General features: G+C 39.6%; 1 protein-coding gene across 4 annotated transcripts in view; it reads right to left on the bottom strand.

The window, feature by feature from the left end:
• PLXNB2 (plexin B2) overlaps positions 1 to 25060 on the bottom strand; it is a 262309-nt gene that overhangs the window by 176148 nt on the left and 61101 nt on the right. For 2 of the 4 annotated variants that reach the window (XM_052790851.1, XM_052790855.1), the window contains exon 3: positions 2576 to 2763. The exons of the other annotated variants lie outside the window; for them this stretch is intronic. The gene's annotated coding sequence lies outside the window, so the exon portion shown is untranslated. The remainder of the gene's footprint in view (positions 1 to 2575; positions 2764 to 25060) is intronic. 4 annotated transcript variants of the gene reach the window in all.

The following is a 25060-nucleotide window of genomic DNA, read 5'->3' as shown; positions in this document are numbered from 1 at the left end:
ATTTCCATTGTCTCAGCTATCACTCAACAAAAGGGTATTTAATTGCTGTCTCATTTAGTCTGGGGGAGAGAGGGAGAACAACTTTTACCAGCCCTCTGATTGATGGCAGCCATTAGCACCTTCTAGCACAATACGGACTTATTAGAAGCTCGATTTACATGTGAAATTCATTGCCACACAAGTGAACCAGATTTGCAGCTACGCTTACTTGAACAACTTTAGAGACAAAATCTTCACATGAAATGAATTTGCAGAAATGCTTACACTGGCCACCCATTTAAAGGGAAAACTTTGAAGACTAATGAAGTTTGAGGAAAGCTTCTAGAAAGAAAAGAAAGTTTAGTAGAGATCTCGTAGTTTTTGTTTCTCTTTTTAAGTGCTACCATGTAGGTGCTTTAATGGTTGTAAAAAAAACAAAACAAAACAAAAAAAACCACAACCAACCTGATTTATACTTATTTACACGCATCTAACACCAGGAAACGCTTTATATCTACTATTCGTCAAAGTTCATAATTGCATACTATGAAAGGCAATGCTAAAGAATCCCATAAACTTTCCCCCTCCTGTATGAGCATTTCTATTTTCTTTGTGGTGGAGGAATGAACAAAATTCATATCCACATTTAATATACTCCCTGTTCTGTACAGCAATGAGCCACATACTCTGGTGTTCAAGCCAAATTGCTGACAGTGGATTTTTAGTACTTGGCTCGTTTTATTAAAAAGCACAAGGATGCTAATCTTCCCTTCAAAGGAACAGAGCTCAAGAAACAACTAGATCAGTGAAGGCTTCTTGAAATACTACCTTTAATCAGTCCAGTTTTGTGAAACTTGCAGTAATTTCAGTAAAAGTTTGATGCAGTTTGATGCAATTTATCAAAACATTTAATCATTGCAAAATCTAAGACCAAGCACCTTTTGAACATCAAACTTCCCAGTTAGACATAGAAACAAGCTGAGGCACTGGGTATTACAAGACACACCTTTGTGCGTTTTTTTGAAGATTCACCATAAGACAGGCTGATCGAGAAAGGCCGACTTGCAGCGAGGTGACCATGTACAGCCAAACACAGGAGCACTAAGTACCGTCTCAGCTGTGGGAGTGCTAACCCTGACCAGGCAGAGACTTTCTGAAGCCATGTTAGCTATACCCACAAAAAAGCAGTTCTGGCTACTTTCAGAACATATCCTCTGTTATTCACATAATTGGTTTAAAATTCCACAGCAAAATTACTCTGCTATTACTTGCTTTCAGTGAGTCCACCCTTACATTCGCATCCCCCACAGGACCCACCTTTGTTCCTTAGTGATACTCGTCTTCCCTGATGTGTATTTCTAAATAAGCTTAAATGGCGGCTATTTTCATGCTTTTTCCTACATTTCAAAAAAATCATGATTTTAGGTACACAAATGAATGTGCAAAGGCGGAATGTACTTCTTTGTTTTAGAACAGCTGTCTTCACTTTTATTCATTCTGCAGCTCACATGCATGCAAAACTGTATTTTTATCCCTGCCTTTCCTATTAGTTTTTAAGGGGAAGTAAAACTGAATGCACAGAAGCACACAGCTCCCCCCCCCAACCTAAACAAACCCCCTCCCAAACTGGCATGCAGACAGATACTAGCTAAACACTAGAATACACTTGTTTTCTTAACTTAACTCTTTGTAAATTTTATTTTCCTCTCCCACTGCTTCATTTTTCTTTGGTGTCGAACAGGAGACACATGTTTCTCTTGCTGGAAAGGCTAAGTGCTATCTTCCGAAAAGTACAGTCTATGGACAATTATTACTGGTAGCCAAGATGAAGGCGGCACAGGCGATCCCAGCAAAATGCCCTGCCTTCCCCTCCAGGCTCACACCAGGCTGGAACCAGTGCGCCCGACAGCAGCACTTCCAGGAGCGTCGCCAGCACCAAGCGAGCTGCCAAAATGGTTTTAAATCACTTTGCGGCTAAAGAACAGACCGAGAGCCATGTTTGTGCAACCCCTCTGTCAATCTTTGCTTCAGGTCTCTCTGGCCGCTTGAGGATAAAGAAAATTCTTAGTTGGAAGGTTTTACAAGCTGGTTCCTGTCAAGCCAACACGTGCTAATCAACGTGAACAGGTCCTGGAAAAGAAGTTGATCGAATCTCTCCGATCATTCTCAGAGACACAGTCAAACCCATGCACCTCTGAGATTCAGGTCAACCACACATCTGCTCAGCATCCCCCTGGGAGACTCAGAATGTAAGTGCAAAATTAGGGCAAGTACTATCACAGCAGTAGGCTGGAGCATCTTGCTGGCAGAGGCACAAACCTGCTCTCCTATCCAGCATACCATCTATAAATAGGTTTATGAATACAGAACCTCTGCCAAGCTGTTCTTTTTTTCTTTTCTTTGCTAATTTTTAATGCTTCTTGCAAGACTGGGTCCTAGAAGTTTTATCTCCATTAGTAGCAATAAACATTTATTATATGTTCCAGCAACGTCTGAAAGTCTTGATGAATAGCAACAAATTTGTCTAGAAAAACAGAATATAATTTCTCATTTAGAAAACTCTAATGTATTAAAAAAAAGGAAAAAGCGAGCTTACCTGAAAACAAAAAATTCACATGAGAAGTCTGCGTGCACACCACAGCTTGGCAGAGAGGAACCCAGTTCTGCTGGGACTTCAGGAGGAGATGGGGCACTGTCAGTGCTTAGTCTTGTTCAGCTGTGCTCCAGCGGGTACCAGGTGAGCTCTAGAACTGAGCCCTGGGCTGTCCCCCTCGCTCTTCTCACCTGGAACAACAGAACAGGCTCTCAGCTCCCTCAGCACAGGAGTGATGCAACATTTCATATATAAGACCCACTGATGGATGTTTACACTGTCTGACTGCTGGAGATACAGCCGTATAAAAGGGGAAACTCATTACAGCTGCCATTATCGATAAGCATCATTCTCTGCTTTTCTCTACCGTACGTGCCCTCTCAACTTAAGATGTCTTGAGGACACGCAAAGCACTAGGAAGTTATTTAGAAAGCATCCTAACTCTTCCTTGGAAGGGCCACTTTTCTCGCAGATAATGGTAGACCAATAACAAACTTACTCAAGCCCAATCTGTGGCAAGAAGACTTTATGGTAAGAATTTGACTTTGAGCTGCCAAATGGTTGGGTGACCAAATCAACCAGCGCTACTTTCAAATAGGGGCATTAACCAAGGACTTAAACTATCTTGTACTTTCATCTACTATCATTCCCTTGCATCTCCTTTTTTCCCCTTTCCCTCCCAACCCTTACATAGTTTACCATCCACTTTCAAGGATGGATGCCTAAATGAAGCCCTTTATTAAGGCTCAATTTGCAAAAGCAATGTCACTTTGCAGTTTCCCTTCGCTTCAGAAATTAACTTCTAGGGGCATATTCTCGAAAAGCCTACATCTATACTTATTTCAACTTTCTGGGGAATAATTGAGTATGGAAAGTAAGGTTTAGCCTGATGAAATTTTTATTTCCATCTAAAAATAAAAGGGAATGCATAGTAAAAAGCTTCTTTCCTCAGTCTCCCTCTTTTTTTTCTTCTGAAAGGTGAAGACAAAGGAGACATATTACAATTCAGTTTTTTCCCTTTCAGAAATCCCAAGAAGCTCACCACCATATACTCAAGTTTTGAGCTATATAGAGCAGATGGCTAAATACTTCATATATGTTCTGAGCAGCCTGATCTCACTAGCCCTGATCTGAGCTGGGTGTTGGACTACATGACCTCCAGTGGTCCCTTCCAACCCAAGTTATCCTATGATTTTTTCCAAAGGGAAAAAAGACTGGTTTGTACCTCTCAGAAATGCAAGCCAGCCTTTTTTCCTGTTTACCGCCATTTTTACTGTATGCATCTTCTCCAACATGTAGTCTTTCAATAGTGCAAATCTATACATATTTTACGTATGAAAACTCTTTAAAAGGTATTTTTAATCTTAAATTAGCAGAAGTATCTTTTCACATGTCACAAACTGAAAGGACTTAACACATTTAGGTAAAACCAGTCCGGTAAGAAAACTAAGAGAATGTACCCTAAGTCCTCCATTAGGTAACACTAAGGAAGGGCTTGGGGGAAAAAAAAAGTGTTGGTATTTACTGTAGAAGAACCACTAACTTTACAGTAATACATCTTCTACCTATGATTCTGAAGTCAGGACACGGTTTGTAAAATCAACCTGAGCTCCCATGTCACATGCAGCTGTCAGAACCCCCTGCAGCAAAAGCACTGGGATCCCTTGCACGCTCCACACCTCTCCCTGCCTCAAGGGAAGCTCAACCTTACTGAGAAGCACTGTTTGTTGTAACAATAAGCATCAGATAGTCAAATGGCACCCACTGTAGCCTGGCATGATCCACAGTCCTACAGTACAGAGCCACTGTATACTGTACTACAGTACTTTCTTGTCCAGCATGAGGAAATGACTTTAATAGCTTGGATAACATTCTGATGATCAGAAAAATGCTGACTTAAACTCTCTGCATTGATACCTATACTCAAAGGGAGTAATGCCTCCTCCCTCTGCCAAGGCACAAGGTCATGCACAAGCTCACATCTCTCATGGAGCATCACACAGCCAGCTCCCAGCCCTGAGCTCCGGCTGCCTCCATCACATCCACGAGCCGAATTTTTTAGCTGGCTGGCAGGTTTACTGAGCAGTAAAAAGCTGACTTTTCAATGAGACTCTCAGAAAACAAACTATGATATTTTTCCCCCCAAAATCCTTAAGCATATATGTGTTTCTTGATTAATACTAAACACAAGAAAAACTTGTGTAATTCAGAAAGATCTTTTTCTGTTTCTGTGTGTACCTGCTCTCATTAGAGAGGAATAGAGACATTACTTAACAGATGAGATATCCAGGGAATAAAGTACAAGAATTCCAGCCCTAAAATATCATAAAGACAAGATATTAAAATAAAAAATAAACAGACTTTTTCCATCATTAAGGTGAAGGAATGCCATATGGGATTGGAAAGTTCTCCTCAAGTCCAACAGAGCCTTATTTCTGTTGCTCTTCAAAGTCTAACAACTGCTGTCATCTCTGCCCTCCTCTCCCTTCCCCCTTCTCCAAGAACTGCAGGTATCTTCTCTTGTAATTCCAACCAGCACACTGGCCATCAGACTCTATCACTGCTACTGCTGCAAGGGAACACCAAGGCAAGAAAGGAGTAATCCCCTCAGAAAACCACTCACATGAGTCTACCAAGCAAAGGGATACACATTCTTTCTTCATTTTTCAAGAATCACAGGTACTGCTTTATTCTAATAAAATGGTTTCAAATAAACAAACACCATCACAAGTTTTAAAGCTGAGCCTTAGCCTCAAACAGAGTCTAAAGAGACTGTTGTTAGAGATGGAGGACTTTTTCTTCAACACCCCCATAGTTTGCCTCAAAGCTCATTGTATTAAGTGGGAATAGTTGAGATGCAAAGTCAAATTTAAGCATCCTGGGAACAGCTGTACATGATGTGCAGCTGGCGGGCAGGTCTGCTTCAGGGATGCAGTTCTGCACATGAAGTCACAAGAGTGGGATTCCTAATAATGTAGTAACCAAGGCATGGAAGAGAAATCAGTTCACGAGTTAGCCCCCAGCAGCAGAGGGAGGAGGTTTTGTTCCCTTCTCTGGAAGGAGGACAGCCGATACTGCTCAAATCAGAGCCTGGATCCACAATCCTCCAGGCTTAACTAGAAGATCATCAAGAGTACAAAATGGCATTGGACACAAAAAATGATCATTTTTCAAGTAAATTTAGTGGAATGAGCACTGTTACATTTACAATCCACTCTCCTCCATCCACCTTTTTTTCCTTGTTAATGATACAGAGTTGGCTGCAGATGCAACAAAACCTGTCAGCAACCGCAGCGTGTCCTAAAGCAAGTCTTGCCTATTATTCCAGCTGGCTAGATGAAGGTCACTGACACTTCTAACACCTCTGACATTTTATAATCAATTGCCAGCATTTACAGAGGAGAAAATACCACTAGCTCTGAGCGCACTCGGAAAGAAACTCTTTTCAATTAATTTTAAGCTTGCTCTCTCTGATAGACAAAACATGAAACACAAGGCAACCTAGCAAGCCAAATATTAGCAAGATTGGTTTCTGGCAGCCAATGCCATATTCTGTTTGTATATAAACAATTGTAGTTTATCCTCCTCTTTAAAATAACTGCAATATGAATCATCATAAGGACAGCAGCAGAGAAAACAGCCAAATACTTGTAGCTGAAGAAAAACATCATTTAATTCTCAAAGCAACTATGAATATCAGACTATCAGCACGTCGCTAAGACCAAACACCTATTTGAGAAATCTAGTATTTTGTGGAAGAGACTCTTGGAAGAGAGGCTGACCTCTACCTATCCCTTTGCTGCTGGTAAAGGATGACGAACCTCTTCCCGTACACTGCACATTCATCCTGTGCCTGCTTTCATCTTCAGGACAGGAACAGAGACTGCTGCCTTTTAAACTATTCTTGCGCTGATTTTTAGCCAGCTGTTATATTCCACTGCTATAAGTGAGGATGGAGGGCTAAGGAAGAGATTTTCAAACAATACTTTTTAAACAGTCCACAAGTCCCATCTGATTTATAAACTGCCAATGTGCTGCATGAGTTCAGCAACTGGGAAGCCCTGGATTTGACAGCACTACCCTTACCCAATGGTTCAAAGCAATCATTTTGAATTAATACAGGGCCTCAGAGAACACAGGGATCTCTAACTTGAGACCTCCTAAAGACCTGTATTTCGGTCCAAATTCTTGCTCCTGACAGTTCTTCTCATCCTCCAGCTCCTAATTCAAGCCATCAGTCAGCTCTTGCTTTTTCACAGGAGCTGGTTGCTGTACAGTGTAATGTTTGCGTCAAATACAACCGCCAAAGGCTCTCCAATTTCCACTAATAATTGTCAGTAGGAGAAGAAAAAAAGATGGCTGTATTTTTGTCAGAAAAGAACCATTTCCTGATGTTCAGCATAGGCAGGATAATGGTCACAGGCAGCATCTTGGCTCAACGGGCAAAGCTAGTACGTGGTAAATGAGAGTGCTGTGGAGGGGACAGATCTTTTTCCAGGGGGGAGAGGGGGCAGTGTCTGCTAAAGGAGGCACCCTGACGGCAGGAGATTTATGCATTCGCTCTTGTGTCAGTCTAGGAGGAGGGAATCATTATGCAGGGACAGCTGCAGGGGTGTGCGCTGCTGTCGGGAAAAATTACAAGTCTAGCAATGAACCATAAAGAAGGGAGAAATGACAGAGTGAATGGAAACCCTATGATAAACCCATTTAGGCTCTCTTCTCCCAGGGATGAAAGATGAAGTCTAATCTCTTTGGCATATATCCTGGCTGCGACTCAAACAAATATGCCTACATATGCACGCCCCTAGAATGTGCAATGGCAACATCCACCAAAAGGGCCCGTAACTGCAAAGGGTACTGAGCCAGAGTCCTTTTTCTGCATGTTTAGCTAAGTTCTGGGGAAAGATCAGAGCACACCAAGATGCTTTTGATCAGAAGAAATCTCGTCTGCTGCTGAATGCCTTCTTTGTGTAAATACCTTCGAAATAAAGCTTTTCCATTTGAATACCTTGGGGGAGTGGTGGGGGAAAGGGAGAGGAAAGAAGAAATGACAGGAGTACAAGACAGTGGAAAGCAACCAAACTAAGGCTCTGCTATTTCACTCTTATTTGACCGAAGGAGAACTTTCCAATTTCATGCGGTATTCCTTTGCCTAAGAGAATTTCTGGCTGAGTTGGGCAGGTCTGCAAACTTCTTGTCCTGTTTAAGGTAGAGGGGGTTTTTTCTCCTTCATTAATACACTCGCAGAAATGAAATATTCCAAATATTTCTTCACTGTGCTTGGTAATAAAAACAGTCAGGCTCTTGGGTCATACTGGTATTGGCTAGCAAGAGAATAGGGAAAGAGTGGGCAAGGAAAGCAGTGGTCTTTAATACGCTCCCAAAAGGCCCTGGTTACAATTTCAGCCCTAAGCCTACAAGGGGAAGCATTTGGTAACTTTTCCTTCTGCCTGTCCTGACCACTGTTAAAACCTCCGGGCTGGTGAAACTCTTTCTGGAATGCTAATGCCCTGCAGGAAGGCGGATGGTACAAAATGGGAGCTGTTTGGAGAACACCCTCCTGGGGGAGAAGGGAGGGAGGGATGTACTCCAATACCTTATTTCAAGTTACACATAAGGAACCATGGCATTAGCCACATTTTTACCAGGAACAGAAGAAATACATTTTGCCCAGCATGCCAACATAGTAAATTATGCCATTGTGTGTCCCTCAGTATAAGCTCTTCCAGATGCAGTTTTATGAGAAAGTTTTGTTCACTTATGAGTGTGAGAATTAGGAAAAAAAAAACCCAACCCTCAAAACAATTCTACTGTAAAAGTCTTCCTTTCCACTATACATGCACATTCAGAAACATAGGTATTTATTTACTTTTCTTTAAAAATACTGAGTGAACCCCCCCCCCCTTTTTTTTTTAAGGCAGCTCTTTTGTAATAGTCTTCCCAGTGGTGTCATCTATCAAGTGTAAAAAAGATTTATGCTATCAAGTGTCAGATTAAGACATCACTGACTACATTCGTAGCACTTACACCTGTACAGTGTGAGTCAAAGATAAAAAATCCATAAACCCTCAAAAATATAAAGAAAAGCACCCCTAAACTATGATAGTTTAGGGACTTGAGACATTGATTCATTAACATTGTGAAGGTGTAAATGGGAGTACTGAAGTGAAGAATGTGGCCCTCTGATGAATTAAAGCAAATGGAAGTTCCCTACATGCATGGTAGCTCAAAGAACATAACTCTGAAGGCCACTGTTTGATCAAAGTTATGTGAAAAAACACAGAAATAAACCACAAGTTTTTACAGTAAGCAACAGAAATAAAACTGGAAAATTCCTAAACTACAAAACCATATCATTGTCAAAGTGCAAACAATACTTCTTACAGCTACGCAGTTATGTTTCTTTTTTTTTTCCCCAAGGAAAGTAAGGACAGGCAAATGTATAATATTAATATCAATGCAGGAAATACTTTCATAGTAAGATATCAAATATATTCTGAACAGAGGGAAAAGGAACACGGTTATTTATCTGACTTGAAAACAGCACAGTGTCAAGTTAATTTAAAATTCAATTTCAGTTTAAAGCATTACAAGGAAGAAAGAACCCTATGTATCATAGGTTGTAAATTGAAATCCTAGCAAGGTTTTTTTCTGCCAACTAGCTGTGTATCAGCTATAAACCCAGATTGCAGGTGCTTCTTTTAGGAGATTGGGCTGCAAGGCTCTCGTAAACCACGTTTGGAGAAGTTTGTCATTTACTATTCCCAAAGGCATTTTATTTAAACTTTTTTCATAGTCCGTTATTTAACGGAAAACCGGTGTTAAAATAACCCAGAGGTAACATCTGCAAGGTACAGTACATGACACAAAAGCACAAAGAGTCCTGCCCTGTGGAATTCACCAAGAAGGCCTATGCAGCACTCACATAAACACATCTTTTACAAAAGCAAATAAGCAAAAGCAGTTTGTCTGCAAAAACAGCTTTTAGGATGACATGAATTAAAACCAAAACAAAACCCCACAACTTAAATTTTTTTTCCCCTTTCTAGAAAACACACCTACACAAAAATGCTTCATTAAAACTCCACATAAAACCCCGAACATGATGATTTGAGGAAAGAGGCAGGATACTCTTCCCAGTTTTCTGGGCTGAGGAATAAATAAATAAATCTGATAGAAACAACATTTAATACGCCCTGAGACTACAAACTGAATGAAAGCCTACTCATATTTGGTACATATTATAAAAAAAAAGTGACCCAAGGACAACAGCTGGGCTTCCAGCTGCCCCTTTCCAACTCCAGGAGGGTCCCACAAGGTGCATCAGCCAGTCTGATCAGAAAGGCAAATACTGCTCGTCAGCCATCAGCCACTAACGACCCAGCTGGCCAGCGGACAAAAACAGGACTGGAAGGCCACTGAAAACCTGCACCAACGAAGAAAATAAATGTATATCCCTGACCTCTGGTCCTCCAAAAGGAACGCAAAGAAAAGCTGCCATTACAACAGCTGGGGCTATTTTTACTTAGTCACATGGGCCTTGAACTTCCTTGTACAAACATTTTGTGAAACCTCAAAACCTTGCTGAGGGAGCAGACAAACACCTCAGAAAGCTTTGTTTTTGGCAAACTGGAATTTAAGGTGTGTGCAAATTGGTGCTTGGGAAAGGGTAATATTCGAGGATGTGAAATTTATCTCCACTGACACATCCACAGCTGGGAACCAGTATGAACAGCTTCCTCATGCTGATCCAATTCACTTCTATTTTGAAATGGAGAGATATGGAAGACATTATTAGAGATGATAGAAAAGCGTTTTCTTATTTCACTAATGGCTTTTATCCTATCTTTGAAAACTACACAATTATGTGTAAGTTTATAATAAATACCCATTATATATAATTACATTTACATTTTTCATAAAACAATAATTTCTAAAAATGCTGGAGGATTAAAAAAAAAAACTAAGGAGGGAGGAATTTGATACAGCATGAGATGGAAAAGAGCCTTTTTCCCCTAACTTATGGGTTTTTTTTAAACACATCTGGGCTTCCTCCTGCTCCCACAGCAGAGCATGAGACTGTAGTTATGCCCCCCCTCCCCTTCCCACTTAAACCCTCACCATTTAAATGGTTTATTCACCTTTTTGCCTCACCATGCATTTTTGGACCTACAGCTCCGAGGTGGATTTTTAAGAACTTTTACTGGCACTTAATATGGAAACTACCACCACTACACCAATATTTATACACGTGGTATTACAAAAATACGCCATTTGCTTTGATGTACTGCTCTTTCCTTGCTTCCCACTCCAGCAGAAAACACAAAGGACGTTTAGCGGTGATAAGAAATCCTACTGACATCATCAGTATGCAGTGGCATAGTCAAAAGGTTTAAGTCTGAATTACTCAGTGTCCCTTGTAGAATGGCCAAAACAAGCCTCAGTGTTGCTTAAATTTCTGTGGAAACTAGGAAACATTGTTTAAAAAAGAAAAAAAAAAAAAAAAAAGAAAAAATCACCAAAATAACTCAAATTTAAAAACAGGCTGCATCTGTTACTAGGATAGCCAGGCCACAGCACGGGGGATCTTGCACACAAGAGGATACAATACTTGCTTTCTTTCCAAGCTATCCCTTATGCAGCATGTAACTCTCTATTCTAATGCTACTTTTTATTAAAACTTTTTTTGGTTGCCAGATGTTGGACAACACAAATAAGGAGAACTCTAAGCTGGAAATGCCAGCTGCTCCTGGGTATAATCTGCCATGGGTCTAAAGCAGCCTGAGACTGGGATGCTCCTCACGTGATGGAGGGAGCCTTTTGTGCAGGACCTGAGGCTTCAGTTTCTTGCCAGTTTGATGGAGGTTGGGAATTCAAGGTTTACTGGACTCTGTAGCACTGTTTGGTACCGTCTGATGGCAAGATGGGCCCAAACGTCTTGCAACAGTGAGCAGAGATGATCAGACACAGACACAAAACACATTTTCATAGTAAGGCCTGCCACACCAAAAGGGTTGGGTAACATGATGAAATGCAGCATCAAACACTGGCCCGGAGTGCACGTAAAAGAAAACAGTGGTGCAGCAGAAGAGCACAAGCAGACTAAGGCTTTGCATTTCATTTTCAATCCTTTCATCTTTAAAAACTAAACAGATTGTTTTAAGATATTTTCAAATGTTCCCCTTACATTTGATTTGCACACAAGTGGTAAAGGAGCTTCAAATGTTCCAATATCATGCTAAAAAAGTTTTAAAGGTTGTCTTCAAATTGGAAGTACTTCAGAAAAAGATATATATCAACAAACCAAAATATATAATCAAGTTCTTTGAAGTCACTTTCTGCTCCACTAAGACATTTTTACTAATTGGTGAGTTTCTCATTTCATCTTTTCAGGCACAGATCATTTCTAAATGACTGAGATTTAGGATACACTATTTTAATATTGATGGCGTACTTAACGAGATCAGGTTGTAATAAGATTCTAGGCATTTATGCTAGAGAAAGGCTTTGACTTAGGGGTATATTTTTACAAAAAAGGAAGGTAGGTAGGTAGGTTGCTGTATATCATAGAGTGAGCCTGTTCAGATCATTATAATCACCATTTGTGATCCTATTTTATATACCATTACGTGGTATAAGCAAAAACCTCAAAAATATATGAATCCTCAATACTAACACGAAAAGCCTGCAGGTCCATTTTTTCCTCATTCTCAGCAGATACACAAAACTCTCAGTAAACAGACATGCTACGGAGGATAAACACAAGGAACTTGTGATTAACTTAACCAGATCTAATTTGGCCAGCCAAAAGCTTAGCTACTTCCTAACTTGTTTATTGACCACTAACAGCGAAACAACAATTCAGCATCCACGTCAGGACTGATATTCTAATTTTAGGATTAACACTTTTTTAATCCGTATCTTGCCTGGGAAATATATAATGATGAAAATTAACTTGTGATTGCACATGTATAGGTGCCAATAACTACACAAATGAAGCAGCATAATTTTTATAGTAAAGAAGTATATGTAGAGCTACTGTAGGTTGCAAATAAGACTGCAATGTGTCCAGATGTTAAGACTATACACAGCTAAGCAAACGCCAAGGCACCTTATCTTTTAGTAGGATAGCAATTTCAGCTTTGTGCTGATTTTCCTACAGAAATACAAACAATTAGCATTCAATTTCGAGCCGTACCAGAAACACTCTTTCAATAGTTGCAAGTGCCTTGACCATTTACAGCAGCTCTTTTTAAGCAGCTAACGTGAAAAATTTAAACAGATAAGAATGCTTTATTCCTGCGCCATTCCTGAGTTTATTGCAGCTCCTGTTTCTGTGCACTTCCCTCCTTCGCTTGGGCCCCATCTAGGCCACCCTGTCTGGGAAGAATCCCTGACCCACATTTGAAGGATGATTTTGTGGTGGGCTTCTGGGGTTTAGCGCAGCCTGCCCAAGATCACCTGCACCGCCGCTCTCTCCAAGGCTAATGACACCGAGATCTCTGTATAAAGTACCATTTGTTCAGAAGGACAACAATGCGAAGAAAAGCCTGGCCATAACAAGAAGTTAATACATCTGCGCTGCTCACAAGGAGTCATGTGCCTCCTGCATGAAAACCCTGAAAAGGTTTCCCTGCCTGCTCAGCTGTGAATTGAGACTGTGTCTGGGAGCTGTCATCTGCTACAGTCTGAAGTCCTCTTTCCACAACTTAAATGAGGGTAAAAAATATCTGTGGTTCCTCTATAGGAAAAACTGTCTTCACAACCTACAGAAGGTATTTTATCACTTCACCTACTCAGCCTGGAGCACAAAGCCCAAGAGAGCTCAGAGAAAGAGATGCACACGCAATCTGCCAACACTACAGTCACTGACAATGCTGTATATCTCCAAAGCATCTGATGTTGCCCATATTGATTCTACCTGCTACCCTGACTGAGAAACCCATATTCTACACCTATAACCCAACTGTTCTGCAGACAGAACTGAAACATAGATGTTGATGGATTTCTGTACGTTCCCAGCAGAGTCTTCCAAGTATTTTTCATAGGTTTAGCTGATTGACAAATTAGTTAACTCACTACCTGTATCTTAACTTTCTTATAAATAAGACGCCAAGGATAAAAGGAGATTTTCCTGCCACCAGAAAACCTTGTGTGTGCCCAGAGCTTGTGTCGGTGCTAGTTACTATTAAATGGTGCTAGTTACTATTAAATTCTCACAACTACACTGCAAGTCAGTCTGAAGAGAAGGTATCATCCTATTGCCAGGTATTAATCAGTTCACAAATACTGTGTGCCCAGGGAAGAGAAAGAAACTGTTGCTTAAGCTACAGCATTAGTGCCAGGATACAAACGTATTATGCCTGCACATTATTACTCCAGTTCAAACATACCCTCACCTAATCTAGTTCTGAAATGTATTAGCTTCAGTTAGAGTAAATACTATTGTAATGAATACTAATAAATAGCCTCCAAATAAACAAGAATGAGTTGGTTTTGTCCTTGCCAGGGAACTATTACAGAGGACTGACTTACGTGCAGACAGAGTGGCCGTTCCCTGACACAGAATCCATCACTGTCACTTAACATATGACCCTCTTGTAATGCTGTGTTAGGAGACAGAAAGTCAAATAATCTCTTTTGCTTTGATGAAAGCATGAGGAAGTTGACTCAGATAAAAGCAGGGAGTAATCTGTTTAAACAGCTTGGGTCCAAAGTTGAAAATTAAACAAAATCAATAACAAATACAGGCTTGCTGCTGGAGAATCTGCCTTGAGCATGACATAAAAAAGGATGAAATGCTACTACAAAGATATTTCATGCCAGAATATCCTGTATGTGAAGTTCGTGTACATCTTCAGCTGTTTTAATGTACACGTGTTTATTCATTTATAAATCTATACAATGCCCATTGTTTGCTAGTAATGATGTAGTTAAAGCAGCTTTTGGTTAATCTAGAGGTAATGAAGAACATCAGAGTAAATTGTTATTTATTAGAAGAACAAAGAAAGAAAACAGACAGTGAAAGCCCCCAATGTGCTCCCACTATTAAGGTTCCAATCTTTGGTGACAGAGTTCTGGCACATACCTATTCAGGTCAGGTTTTTATCTGAGCTAGTGATGTGTGCAGAGGGAGCACAAAAATGCCTGCATCTTGCTGTCACAAAGTGATTTTTAAAGAACTGGCCATTCACACCTTTGGGAAGACATGTTCAACAAGTCCTCTCTGCCTTTTTAAGGAAAAATCAAAAATACGCAACTTACAAACATAAGGTAGGAGAGATAATACCTTCCCACTCCATACATGGAAGATTCAGCATAAATACCTATACAGAAGACAACAGAAATGTTAACAAAATAGGTTAATATTGAATCTGGATTTGGATCACTATAACACATCCTTTCTATGCCTCAACAGAGGCATGAAAGGAGATGCAAAGAGAGTAAACATGTGGTCTTTAGCTGATAAATGTATTCAGGAAAGAAACCAAAGCCTAAAATAATCATTGCAGGCTTCTGAGAAAAGATATTAAATGTGTGTGGACATTTTCTACATGGACAACCTGCAAAAACCTCCCCATTAACCTGAGTTCTTCTTAAGTAAAAACAAACCAAAAACCCCCAAAGCACCTTTTGATTTCCAAATGTATTTTTCCATAATAGTGAGAAAGACCAGCTACAGTTCATGCTACCTTAGTGAGGGCAGGCAAATGTTTAGAATCATAACATCCAAATTCAAAGTGTGTCTGTGAACACAGAATTTATTACATTCTTTCAAAATGCAGTATTATTGCCATCCTAATGACAAGAATCATGTAGCACAAATCACCAACTTTATAACTGACTTCTTTCTAAAATCTGAGTAAAGATAGCATTGCAGATTTTTACTGCTCTTCTCAGCAGTCAGAAACGATGCTCCTCATGGAATTGAACTCATGGAAAGGCCAAAATTTTCCATAAGGAAGAGGGAGGATGACAACATATTAGGCTGGCCAACATGAATAGTTTCAGATTCTGATTCATACTGTGAATGGTATCTATATTGTTCTGTAGCAAAAAAACCCCCAACCCCAAATCACATTCCTTGAACAGTATTTGGTTTTCCTAAAGATTCAGAGGTACATGCTGAGCTGCAGTCTTGTGAGCAGAGTGACTTGAGGTCTTGTGATTCCATTTGTCACAGAGCTCAAAGTGTTTGAACAAAACCTATGACACCCACCTGGCCAAGGGTTGAAGCAACCTTTAACAAGGAATGAGCCTTCATGGTTCCTGGGATGGCTTCAGGCCCCTAGAGAAACAATTGCATCATGCCCTAATTACTCCAGCTGACTCAATGCACAAACTGGGATCCCTCTGCAAGCATTTCAGAACATTTTGTAATATGGAAAATTACGGTGTTGCATTATGTTTCCCAGACTTGACAGCAAATTTTTCTGCAGAGCTCATTTAAAGTAGAACCGCTATAGAGAGGAACAAGAGGCATGCCAAAATCATACAGAGGACAGGACATACGGAAAACATTCAGATGTAACATTGGACTGTCATATATGGCTCTCAAAAACGGTAGCACTATATTCCTGCTGCACTATTTCCCCCTGCAAATTCATCTAAGTTAATTTCAGTGAAAAAAAGATTTGTTATTTTCCCTCAGTAAGTAGCACCACAGTTATTCTTGCCTCCTTGTAAAAATGAGCCATCCCTGCAGCAGATGATCTATAAAATTTCCCAACTTTTCTGGGAGGAATACTATTTTATTGTTCAATTTGGTTTCTTCATAATAAATATCTCAATCTTCAGTAGTGATGTATAAGGAGTTTTGATCAAGCAGTTTAATACTGAGGAAAACAAACCTGTATTTTATAGGGAAAACATACATATAAGGACATAAACATACAATATAGGATTATAAGCTACAGTTTCCTATATTTGTATGTGTCTCTTTATATGTATTTTTCCTGTGTGTGTACATGTGCTTTACAGATATGTTAGGAGTAGCAATGGTAACTCTACAGGGTTGTATCTCTTTCTCACTGTATACGTATTCCTGGAATTCAATCCGTTACAAGGACAGGCAAACGTGTAAGACACTGGCAGTAGCTGCTCATCTTTCAGGCAAGGCATACGTTGCTTGCTAATTTCGTGCCAAAATATAATCATAAGGTCTATACATTCATTCAATATAAACTGAGGTTGGCAAACACTTATGATAAAGTGCCACACTGTAACATAAAACACAATAGGCGGCTGTTTACGTTTCCACACCGGGCTGTAAAGTGAAGCAGCTGAGGAGCAGAAATGTCCGTCCTCTCAGCAGCCCTGGCTAGTGGGCTGCCATTTCCAACACAGGGGCAAAGCTGCTGCCGGGGAGGGGTAAATGCTGCCCCTTGCCCAGCTGCATCTGCTCAAGTTTGGGAGCCGGAACCTTACACGGGAGACTGGAATCAGAACTTCAGCAAAAAGCAAAGACAAAAAGCACTGAAGCACGATTGCAACGTTGACTGCTAGCCCTGCATCTGCAACAACATAATCCCTTCTCTCCATTCCCAGGCCACTATCTGGGGGATTTCCCTATTCTTTCGCATTCATTGCAAGGTTTTCATTCCACTTCTGTACACAAAGACCCTCCCAGGATAAATTTGCTTTCTTAACTCCCTAAAACGATATTACATTTTCAAACCACCTTCCCCTCATTTACAGCCCAATTCCACAGCACCAAAGCTCTGGGTGAGTGCACTGTGCTTGTGCCTCAGAGATGCTCCGCCTGGGCAAGCATGTTTATTTATGGATTGCAATGCAATCCTGTAGCACAGAGGTAAACAAATGAACAACTTGCTCCCTCCTGCAAAGATACCCAAAGACCTAAATTTAGTTCCTTGTCATGAGAGCCTATCAGCAGTTAAACTATCCATCTTCACCATAATTCAACAGCAGGCTTCTTTTTATACAACAGGATGAAAATAAGGCCGCTAGTAACTAACATTTTGGGGTGTATCTGAACATAGGAACTGGCAGATAGAGCATAGCGTATCTATTCATCCAGTACACTGAACTCAGTATTCCTGTGGTCAGAAGAACTTTGACTCATCTCAACTTCTACCTCGGTTAAATTTCTCTTTTGGCTTCTCTGTCATGACTGTGGGGCAGGCAGCAAACGCATTTGCTTCCCCAGGGAGGGTACAGAGCGCAGCTGTTCTTTGGTGGCATGCAAAAGGAAACTTAGGCCTTTTTTTTCCCTTTCAATCTCAGGTCAGACCCACAGGTCACCCTATGTACACAGGATTTTAAGTGGAGGTCAGCAGCTTGTCTCTTGCACGTAATTAAATTTGGTTTACAAGCTTGTCTAGGCAGTGAGTAATTAAATATCACTTCTCAGACTGAGATTTTCATTGTCCTGAGTTGCCTGACAATAGGATTTTTCTGTCCGGTTTGTTCCCAAGCAAATGTAAAATTTCAAAAGAGCTACCACTGATAATTCTACAAGAACTACAAAGCAACAAGAAGGGTTCAACTACTGATAGCTTTAACAACAATAATCACTACTTAAGTATTCCTAACACAAGTTCCAAAAGTGTATCTAGATTTTCATCAGCTTGTTGGTAATGGCAATGTTAAAACACAAACACAGAGCATTCTACCTTTGTTTTTATGATAGCCAAGATAAATCCAGAGGCAGATCTGAACCACAGTTTTAAATTCAAATCCATTTTTTTCAAGTCAGAAATACATCAAATTTACATAAGAATATCTGTAGATACTGTCCTAATTTGGAAAACTCATTAAGCAAATAAAAGCATTATGCAGCCTTAATTCCAAGCATTATTTTAAATTATTCCTACTGTTTCACAACATCCTAAGAAGCATCTTGAACTCACAAAAAGTTACAAACTCCCTAAATGAGCCAGTACCACACAAACTTTTCAGGTGTGGGACAAACCTATTTCCAGGATCTGAAATGGAGCATACGAACTAGCAAAGTATGTGCCTGCCTCTAATGTAACAGCACTTAAAACAGCAGCCCCGTTGCAATGTCCAGTCAAAGGACATATCCATGTTTTTAAAACTTTAAAATGCAGTCTATTTTACTCTGCAGCACACTATATCTTTCCATAAATAGCTGAAACTCCACATTAGGTTTTGGAGAAAAGAGCACAGATACCTGAGAGCTTGCTTTTGTGCAGTCAGATACAGGACAGAGGTATGGATATGGCTTCGCACTGATAAACAGGGTCAGGGCTGTACTCTAAGCAAGCGGATTCTCTTACTCACTCATACAACTGCCCCAAACTTCTCTCAAGCTGTGGTAACTGTTCCCAAACTCCCTAAGCCAAAGAGAGAGAAGGAAGGAAAAAATCGGGCGCTCTGTGCAGTTACCCTGTGTTAACTGGATGGGGACGTAAACAGGCATCACCTTTTAGAGTCATCCCTTCAAGGTGCCTTGGGAAGAGCATTTCTTGCCTTCTGGCTTGGAAATTAGTTAGAAACAGGATTAGGATACAATGAAAGGGAGTGCTTCCTCACATGAATTTACATCAGAACAACTAGGTCAGTGCAAATTTGCAGAAGACAAAGGCAGAGTTTGAGGGGCACCTCAGGATCTACTAATTAGAGACAGAAACTAGCTAGATACTACATAACTACCTTGCTCCTTCTCAAAATATTAAGCTAGATTTAACTACCCAAAATACGCTACATGTCCTGAAAAAGGCCACAGAATTAAAAAACGTACATGGGCAACAAGGGCAGCAAGATTTGTATCAACAAACCTTTAGACACAAGACTAAAGAGCCTAGCAGCTGAACCTGCAAAAGAGATGTAGAAAGATATGATCATGGCCAAACAAACAAACAAAAATTAGTCTAGAGAAAGTGAATAGAAAACAATTTTCACCATATCTCACAATATTAAAAATGACAAGGTACCCAATGGCTCATCAGAAGTCAAATGTGCAGAAGGTAGCTCTCCATGCAGCTACATTCTGTGTCAGAAGTTGAAAGTAGGAAGGGCTCACTAGGAGAACACACAACTAGGTCCATCAAGAGCTAACAAACAAAACAGTCCCAATGCAACCTCTGATCCACTAAATCCCTAAATCTTCAGCTGTCAGAAGCTGGGGGGTGTATGGCAGGTGCATGGTGTATAGAGGGATCATTCAGACAACTCCTGGTTCCTGTACTTGTCCTCGTACTTACTTGACCTACGCAGATACTTTACTATGTAGATCTTTGATACAACAGTTCTCATCTTTGTCTCATGTTTGTTTGCTTTTAATTCCAGTAACTCTCATAATTTCCATAAACAATGCAATTTACTTAGAGCACCAGATACTCTTGCATGACAATTTCCAACATCATCCAAAATGGCTTCATTATTTGTTCTGATTTGTGTTCAAATGAAAAATTGAGTTTTTGAAAGGAAGATGGATGCTCAAATACAGAACAGGCACATGGAGTTCCCAATTTAGATGTTTGGTCGGGGGGGGGGTTATTAATTTATTTATTTCAATTAAAAAAAATATCGAGTATATCCTTCACAACTACAGTATTCTCACAATGTCTCTTAAATATTTTGTATTTCCCTTGTGACATAAGAGGATGATATATAATTTAACTCATACCTGATGTGATGAAAGAGGGAGATGTTATGTGTTTCTCTTTCCTTATTCTTTTCTACCTATTTTTGGATGTTTGACCACTTGTGTGCTGTCTTGCTCTTAGTCTCAGCATTTGCACCATGCTGACCCGGAGATAATATTCACAGAAGGGCACTGCTAAGCTGCCATTGCTTTAAAGGCTACACGGGGTGGGGGGGTGGTGGAAATAAATCTTAAATAATCTATGAAAACCCCACCACAAAATCCTAGGACAGCATCACCAATATCTCCCTAGCACCTGTCATCTATTTAACAGAGACAGTTAACCCAATACCAATTACTCAAAACCACCTTCTGTTTCTACAGTGGAGCTTAGCAATTGTGATGGGTGGAAGACTGAGAACGCCAAAATTAAGTTCACATAATCCCTCAGAAAGAAGTGGCAAATCTGCATGGACACTGTTAAGCTGCAACAAGTGATTCCAATAATGAGTATATGTTTACAATGTAATTACTGTCTTTCTAAATCCCAAAGGAGCAGTATGTGAAGACTTACGTAAAGTATTACTGCAGTTTAAAAAACGATCTGAATGCATACCAAGTTATGAGCCCCTAAAAAATCCTACTTACATTTCAAATATTTGTATTTGAGCTACCCAGCTTATAATGCAGTACACCCGATCATTATGGACTGCTGACTATAAAAAAAAAAAAGTGATCCGTTAAATTATTTTTATTATGACAATTATAATGATTTATTTCATGGGGCATGCTACCAGTTGTGCAGGCTATGATTTGAATAAGAAACAGCCTCAGCCGATCCACTGATGCGGCAACATTCATCTGCAATTCCACACACATGCACTCTGGGTTTCATGCACTGTATAAGGTACCTTTGAAGCTGCACCCCTGAAGATGGTTCAAGCTCACCATCAGCCTAAGTGATTTATTGATGATTATCAGTTATTCACTGTGATAAATACCAACACCACCAGCAACTTTTTCTACTTGCTAATGCCAAACCACACACATATCTTCTGCGGTTCCCGTATTTATAACCTACTTTTCTTTGAAGACTGTCTGAAATAGCCTGAGTTCTCAGGTAAAGCATTTGGAAATTTGAGAACCTCCTCACCCTTCTGCCCCTTTCCTGGATTTATAATGATAGTTAGGAGATTTCTAACCACTCTAAGAGAAAGAACAGCCATGACACCTCTTCTTCCTTTCCCACTCGCTGGAGAGAAAAATGTATGGAATGTATTTAAATAATGCAGTTGAACTTTTTATGAGCAAAACCCCCTTCATCATCTTGAATTACTTATTTGTAATGAGTTACTTGTTCAACACTGGCCAAAATAAAGTTTATCCACTTACAAAGAGCTAATCGAGTCAGAACTCTTAGAATTCTGTCTCAATACTGTTAATCTCTTATTGTTAATTCAGCATGTTAAGAGAAAGGAAGCTGATTTTAATTCATTTAACAGAACGCCAAAGACTAGATTGTTCTGTTATGAACAAATGCTTCAAAGATTTTCTGCCAGTGCCGTTTCCTCTCCAGCTGGGAATAAAGTTTTCCCCCTATTAATACAAGTCAATCATTCTCTGCCTCAAATTCATCTTTGAAGTTGCCAGTGATCTCAATGTTCCTTTTATGAACACAGATTTCTTTTTAGTATATAAGAATTCCTATTTATTATAAGATATTTTAATTCATATTTGTTGATAAAGTTTAGAAAACTTGAACTGTAAGTTTCATATGACATGTACTAAAAGTACTGTGAATGACTGATCATACTTATACGCAAATGATGGTCAAAGGATGTTGTCCTGGTACTTTCAAGAAGATAACCATGTTCTGCAGTTGCAAAATACATATCCCTCTGGGCACGTGGGTAATGTATGCTGTGCTGTGAGGTGATCTGTGATACTTTCATCAGAGTCCTGTGAAAGGTGACAGCTGCAAGGAAAGTTGTCTGACACCAGTAACACAGTGAAGAACAGTGCAACTATTCCACAGAACAGTCAGTTAACCTCACAAATTAGAGCAGCAAAGTAATTAATATCCATAAAGCAAAGCACTGCAGGCCCAACAGTAGTCCTGTCTCTGGAATTCAATTCTACCACAAGACACTGGAAGAGTGCCAGTATTTTGGAAGGTTTATACAACACCAAAGGTGGTAACAGAGATACCTTTTGCCAAAAACAACCAGTTTGATTAACAGTGTAATGGGGCAGAGTGCTCCTCACTGTGTCTAACCTTATCACCCTAAGTCTTTATATACTCTGTCCAAATTCTCCTCTGGGAAGAGCAAGTTTGCTGTATTTCAATCTGATATTAGTCTTCAAGCATAAATAATATATGGAGATGAGCTAAAAAGTCTCATTGATTAAAATTCTACACTGTGCGCTTGTCACATTTCAATGTGCAAATTGCTTCTGTCTGGCCTGCATTCAGAAGTCAGTCATCTAAATATATATACACACTTGCTTGATTTTAAGTTTGGTATCACAGCTGAACCACAGATCAGAATCAGAAGAGATTTTTCTCTACAATGAATTTGTAAGTAATGATGTATCTAGTCAACTGATTATCTAATGAGACAGCAGTATTACATGATGTGGCTGCCTTCACACAGCTATGAAGAACTCAGCCAAGTCTTGGGTTAAAAAGCTAACCCTTAGGTTTCTACCATGGTTTGCAGCACTTTAACTATAGCTAGAGTCCTCAGAGAGCCCAAGAAATCAAGCAAAATGGAAGGCCACAGATACCGAATCTGCATATTAATAGCTTTTTACATGTTTACAAGCAATTCTTAAACACCAAATACATCTAGGTAGTTTCCTTGGAAAGCAAACACAAAAATCAGCCCTAATAAGAGCAAGGATAACTATCTGACCTCACGCATTTATGGTTAGTACTGCAGAGAGACTGTACACAAAACGCAAAGATGGAGGGAGTCATGATGTGTGTTACCGTGTCACATGCCTGAAACGTTTGTTTTATAGGACTCTGAAGTCCAGTGTTCAAATATTGAAATGTTCCTCTTGAAAGCAGTGATCAGACTTGCATAGTTAACTTTAATGAAAAGGGATGTCAGAGAATCCATACACTTGTCCTGTCAGGGTAACTTGTTCCTTAAAACCACTTTAGAATAAGAAATTATTTCAAAGTGACTTCTGCTATTTGAGAGCAACATGTTCACAAAAGCTCTTCTTTGTAGGAGTTTGCTTTTAGGTTGCAGGTCAGATAACCAGATTATTTTCTAGATTCAGAAGGCCTCCAATAAACTCAATATTTAGCATAACCCAAATGCTGTAGAGTAGCCAAAAGCTCAACAGAAAAAAATACAGTCCTGCCTTGACCAGAAGCATATTCAAATATACTGCCATGTGAAGATGAAACTTCTCTCAGAAAGGCACACTAATTCAAACATGATAATGGAAGTAACAGTGTTAACAGTCATCAGCGAGAGAAATAGGAGGAAAAAATGCATATAAGCCACTGTCATGCTTTCTGCCAAGAGCTGAAGAAAAAGAATGCAGAAACATTCATCCCTCTCCAGAGTATTTTTCACTGTTTACTAATTCTGGGACCAAGTCTTTTCTTCCTTACCCTATTACAAAGTTAGGAACAACTGGTATTATTTTTAACTGATGAACATGAGGCAAAGATTTGTAAGGTCTCCATGCTTACCTCCTAGAAAAAAAACACAATCACACAGCAATGGCAAAAGAACCATAGGATGCAATACTTCTAAGAATGAAGGTTATTAAAACAAAACTATTCCTTAAGTATTATTTTCTGTACCTCAATCTTTCAAAAATGCATACTTTTGCTTTTTTATTTTTACTTCATGCTGCCAACCAACAGTTTTAAAGAAAAATATAGCACCTGCAGAGACCACTTTCACAAATGAGAAATTTAAACAACACTTATTTGACTTGTTATAAAATCTGTTATTTAGTTATTATTACATGCTTATATAATGGAGGGAGGAGAAGCCACTCAAACCAGAATGAATATATTGCATTAGACCCGTTTAGAAAAAAAATTAACACATATAATACACCTGTAGCCCAAATACACATACACACAGAAAACCCATCAACAAACATAAAAAGTGCAGATAAATGTCTGCTGGTAATTTCAGATTATACACGCACAACAGTTTCACATTTGTCCATTTAGCTGTATGCAATGGGCGACAGTGCAGAAAGCAAGAACCATTTCAGAGAGGCAAATTGCATGGAAATAAAGTCATTTTCAATTGCCCAGCATTTTCCAAGGGTGAATGCCACACACTCGGACAGAGAGCTATGAGGAAGGTGGGACTGATCTGTAGCAGTGCATGAGTGCTGCATTTGACCCAGGTTATTAAGATAATGATATAGTAGCTATACTGACATTTTCAATGAACGAATAACCTAGATTTTCCACGCTAGTAGAAAATACTAAGAAGCTAACAGAAAACCAGAACAATACAATGACAAGTAACCTCACAGTAAACTGACAACCCATATAGCTATAAACGGGTTTTGATAGGCAATTGTCATCTCTGTAACTTTGGCTGCATTGCCAGCCATCAAGACACAAATCAAAGATACCTAAAATGCTTCAGAGTAATTTGAAGGTGATGAGAGTATGCCTCTGCCGGAGCTCATAGGAATGATTTGAATCCATCATGCTTTACATGGCATGTCTTGAAAAAAGTTATTAATGTGATTTTTATTTGTAAATTCTTCTCTTACATGTTGCACAACTTCTGTTAAGATTAAACAATACTTTGTTTCATGAAAGCTATATACTTAAACCTCTTCAAAATGCCAAATGGTATCTAGCCTGCAAAATGATCATGGTTTATTCCCAGGGACCAGATCCTGAATGACTTAACGACTGA

This window comes from Harpia harpyja, chromosome 6 (assembly GCF_026419915.1).
Source record: "Harpia harpyja isolate bHarHar1 chromosome 6, bHarHar1 primary haplotype, whole genome shotgun sequence".
Lineage (NCBI taxonomy): Eukaryota > Metazoa > Chordata > Aves > Accipitriformes > Accipitridae > Harpia > Harpia harpyja.
This window is presented reverse-complemented; position numbering and strand designations above follow the sequence as displayed.